Consider the following 5,375-nt stretch of genomic DNA (forward strand, 5'->3'; position numbering starts at 1 on the left):
ACCCACCACCCACTTTGTAGCCACTGTCGACGATTTAACCGACATGCTCGACTTCGACTCCGAAGACATCGACGGTATGGACGCCGATGTAGGAGACGATGAAGAACCAGCGCCTATTGGGCCCTGGAAGGCCACCCCGTCATATGACGTATACATGGTGGACGCGCCAAAAGATGACGACGAGGAGCGGAAGGACGCACTAAAGGCTTGTTCCCTCGAGAAGCAGTCAAAGCGGCGACGCAAGCGCCGCCCCAAATCCCTCCTCGACAGAAATAATGATCACACAGACCCAGCGCTGGAGCAGGGCGAACCACTGCTGGACAACGGCAATCCGGATAATCAAACCGAACAAACAAATTCTATCAAGGATAATGGTCCAGACGACATACGTCGGACAGGCACCCGGAGCAGCAGAATGCCCGTAAAAGGCTTGTTGCCACCACGAGGAGTCTTAAAAAGCAGAAGCAAAGGCTCAAGGCTGCGGAAGACACACTCCAAATCAGAGGGAGTAAAATACTGAACACAGCAGCGAGGTACGGCGACAATCGCCCCTCCAAGAGCTACCCAAAGTGAAAGCTGCTACCTGAATTCGATGAGGAGGCCTCAGACCCCCCACAACCAAATATGAAAGCAGCCACCTGGCCGGATAGACGCCCCCTCCACCAACACAGAGCGGCATACAACGCCACTCACAATACAACACGCGACCCTTGTGAGGGCTCGCACCCAAAGGACGGCGCAACAAGACGCATCTATGGACCACGCAAGCGCGCCCCAGCACACAATGTAACACAACAAACATCCGAACAACGCGGTACAACCAGCTACAGGGGTGCCGCACACCCCCTATGTTTAGGTGCTGGACCATGAATTTCCAGAGGGATTCAAACCCGTAAACATAGAGACATACGACGGAACAACAGACCCTGGGGTCTGGATTGAGGACTACATCCTTCATATCCATATGGCTCGAGGAGATGATCTCCACGCCATCAAGTACTTACCCCTCAAGCTCAAAGGGCCAGCTCGTCACTGGCTTAAAGGCCTCCCCGAAAGCTCCATAGGAAGTTGGGAAGAGCTCGAAGACGCCTTTCGGGCAAATTTTCAAGGGACTTATGTCCGACCTCCGGATGCGGACGATTTGAGTCATATAACTCAACAGCCCGGAGAGTCAGCCCAAAAGCTTTGGAACAGGTTTCTTACTAAAAAGAACCAGATTGTCGACTGTCTGGACGCTGAAGCCTTGGCAGCTTTTAAGCATAGTGTCCGTGACGAATGGCTCGCCAGACACCTCGGCCAAAATAAGCTGAGAACAATGGCCGCATTAACAAGCCTCATGACCCGCTTTTGCATGGGTGAGGACAGCTGGCTAGCCAGATGCAGCACCAGCGACCCCAGTACATCTGAAGTTAGACATGGAAACGGGAAATCACGGCGCAACAGCAATAACAAACGCCAGAATAAAGAAGACAGCACGAAGGGCACGGCAGTAAATGCCAGATTCAAAAGCTCTTGGCCAGGTCAAAAGCCGCCCTCTAAAGGCACCAGGGATGAACTGTCCAGCCTCAACAAAATTCTGGACCAAGTATGTCAGATCCATAGTACCCCTGGTAAACCTGCTAATCATACCCATAGAGAATGTTGGGTCTTCAAGCAGTCCGGCAAGCTCAACGCCGTACACAAGGGGGAGGATACACCAGGTGAAGACGAAGACGAGCCTCCCAAGCAAGACACTGGGGAACAAAAGAAATTTCCACCAGAAGTCAAAACAGTAAACGTGTTACACGTGATCAAGGGAAAAAACAACGCGGCACTCCCAGGAAAATATACCCAAGTGCCTGTCACCGCGAAGTCCTGCCACTGGTCGTCTCAACCGATCACTTTTGACCATCGCGATTACTCAGCAAGTATCCGATGCGCAGGATGGGCTGCCTTGGTATTAGACCCAGTAATTGGCGGATATCACTTCACACGAGTCTTGATGGACGGTGGCAACAATCTAAACCTAATATATCAGGATACAATTCGCGGGATGGGGTTAGACCCAACAAAAATTCGCCATAGCAATACTACCTTTAAGGGAGTAACGCCGGGCCCAGGGACTCGTTGTATGGGCTCCCTCCTACTACAAGTTATATTCGGCTCCCCCGATAACTTCCGTCGCGAGCATTTAACCTTCCACATCGCTCTGTTCCAAAGTGGCTATCAAGCACTGCTCGGACGCGAAGCTTTCGCTCGCTTTAATGCAATACCACACTATGTCTCCCTCACACTCAAGATGCCCGGTCCACGTGGCATCATTTCAGTGAACGGAAATATCAAGCGATCTCCGCGCGCCGAAGAGAGTGCGGCTGCCTTGGCAGCCGCACACTAAAGGCGCCCGGACCAGCAAAAGCATCCAATAGGTCGTCAAGACCTCAGACACAACTAATCAAGTCCAGCGCCGCTAGTTATACCGAATAAATGGTCACACCCCTATTTGTCAATACAAGGGGCTCAACGCGCGCAGACAAGTGGCAATTTTTTCTCATCTTGAATTCTACATGGTTTCTTTAAAAACTATCCTTTTTGCACGATAACTTTTTCACCTAAATTACTCTCTTTTACAGACGATCATCGTGCTACACCCGTCTGGGATACGGCACAACGGAGACACAGGTGCAGACGTGCAGCAGGGACCCGCCCCAAGGATTCTTTTTAGATTAAGACCCTGTGTAAACCTTTTTTACTGTCTCTTGTTGATACATATCCACCGTTGAGAAGGATGCTGATGTCTTGGCATGTGGCCACGCAAGAACAATGCACGTACCTGGACACAAGGGGCTTCTTACAAAGGCCATTATTTAGGCCCGGTTTATACCACAAAGACCGAATACCTTAGGGAGTGTTCGGCGTCGCGAGTTTAGCCCTATATGCATCAGCTCCGAATCATTGCCTTTGGTCAAATGTTGGGTTTGCCCGGCTCCTGTGTTTTGGTGCCTTACGTTCCGCTTTACGGGCTAAGGTAGCACTAGGAGAACTACTGCGATTGTGCCCTAGTTCATCCGGACGAGCACCTCAGTAGAGAAAGCCGAAAACTGACTGTCATGATATAGCGTGAGACTGGTTAACCACTCGATGACTTGTTGGAATGTTAGAATTCCTCTGCCTTAACGAAGGGCCATTTTCCGGCCAGGCATGTACGCACCCCGGGATTGGGAGAGTGCGGAGCCACCAGGGGCTATCTAGTAGCCCCACTGTCAAACTCCTATGGCTAAGTGAAAGTGTTAAAGCATTATAGTCCGGTTGCCTCGCTCGCTCCGCTATCACCTCCTTAATAGGACCAAGACGTTGGGTTAAGTGTGAACGCGTGTTTTTTGCGAGCACCTCCGCATTATATGCGTGGGGGTCGAAGCCGACGGCTGCAATCTTTCAGGTTATACACATGTATACATAAACGGCTGCCCAGGAGGCATCATATTACTTTCAAGCAAAAGTATAAAAATAGCCTTATAAAAATTTATAAAGCATTTCGCTTACAATGAGATTACATATCACTCAAACATAATATTTTTTGAGCACTGGGTCTCTATCAAATGAGCACCCTCAAGAACTTCTTCAAAGTAGTGCTCAGCAGCCCTTCGGCCTATGACCGAATCCCGTGCTGCAACAGTGGTAGCATCCATCTCCGCCCAGTATGCTTTAACACGAGCAAAGGCCATCCGTGAGCCCTCTATGCATGCCGACCTCTTCATCGCATTAATGCGCGGCACCACGTCAAGGAACTGCTGCACCAAGCTGAAATAGCTGTTCGGCTTTGGCCTTTCCGGCCATAGCTGATCCACAATAGACCTCATGGCGAGTCCGGACAACCTATTCAGTTCGGCCCATTCAGCTAATTGGTCAGTCAATGAAAGAGGACGCTCGGGAGAATGGAATTGTCTCCAAAACAGAGGGTCTACTTCACGGTCCGTCTGACCCTGGAAGTACTTGGCTGCATCGGCAGCGCTCGCCGCCAAATCCATATACACATTCTCCGAACTCCACAGCCGATCCAGAGTGGCATACCGTGGATCTCCAAACTTCCTTCGCAACATAAAGGATTTCCCAGCTACAATATCCCCGGCTTCCCGCAGCTCCTCCTTCTTCGCCCTCATAGCAGAGCGGATGTCTTTCCTCGTCGCAGCAGCCTTCTCAAGGTCTGATGCCTTCGCTAGGTTTTCCTTTTCAAGGACCCGGCAACGGTTGGCGGTGGCTTTTAATTCTATGGCCATCTTGGCCATCTTATCCCGGCTCTCGCCATGCGCGGCCTTCTCGGCTTTCAACTCTTCGGCCGCCTTCAAAGCAGCCGCATTACCAAACCTCGCTTGTTCCTTGGCTCGGGCAAGTTCCGCCCGCAAGGCTTCAACAGTGGCAGCTCCATCTGCAGTCACACTGTATTAAAGATACTGGCATCATGCTGCTCTTACTATGTGGCGTTTACCAGATAATGACACTTACCCTGCGCCTCGTCAAGCCTTTTGTTTACAAGCTCGATGTCGACGTCTGCCGCATCCAACTGCCATTTTAAATTGGCAAACTCGTTAGTCTGGCTAGCCACCGGAGCTTCCATCACCTGCACATAGAGGCAGTATGGTTATTACCTGGGAATATGATCCTCTGTTCGTCATCGTTTCCGACGACAACCAGAGTCTCAGGGGCTACTATCTACACAGGGCACACCAAGCATGTGCAGGACTATCATACATTATTTTACGTACCTCAAAGCCTGTCAGTAGACTCATAAAAGCTTCATGCAATCAGCTTTCACCGGACGAGATTCTCTCCATCACCGTATTCATCAGCACACGGTGTTCATCCGAGATGGCCGCTCGCCCCACCAACTCCCTCAGAACATCCGATCGCACACCTCAGACGGTGCCGGACTCTTTTCTGCTCTCTTCGGGAGCCGGACACAGGGAGCTTCGGGGGTCAACGGGATTATCTTCTGGCCTCACCGGACTCAGAGAGGCCCTCCGCGACGACACTTCGGGGTCGCCCGCTTTCGGAGTGGCGGAGTCCGGAGGAGGCGTTTTGCTCTCCATCATCTCTGGAAGAAGATCCCCCGAAGACAAGCTCATTTGAGAGGGGCTAAGGCCCGAACTGCAAAAATATATGCGGTGGTTATTTTCTCAGAAGAAAAAGATGGCATACATGTACTATTAAAGTATTTCGGGTCACTTACGGCTCGCTGGAGAATTGATCCCCCCACGGACTTTGTGCGACAAAAGCACCCCCCAAGGTAGGAACCTCTGTGGGAGACTTCTTCTCCCGTTTGGAAGCTTCGGCTTCCGAATCCCCGGGCGCAGTCCTTTTCCTCCTCCGGTCATCTTCCTTCATGGAGACGCTCGCTCCCT

The sequence above is a fragment of the Triticum urartu genome, chromosome 5A (assembly GCF_056163025.1).
Source record: "Triticum urartu cultivar PI428250 chromosome 5A, HENAU_Tu73, whole genome shotgun sequence".
NCBI classification, from domain to species: Eukaryota; Viridiplantae; Streptophyta; class Magnoliopsida; order Poales; family Poaceae; genus Triticum; species Triticum urartu.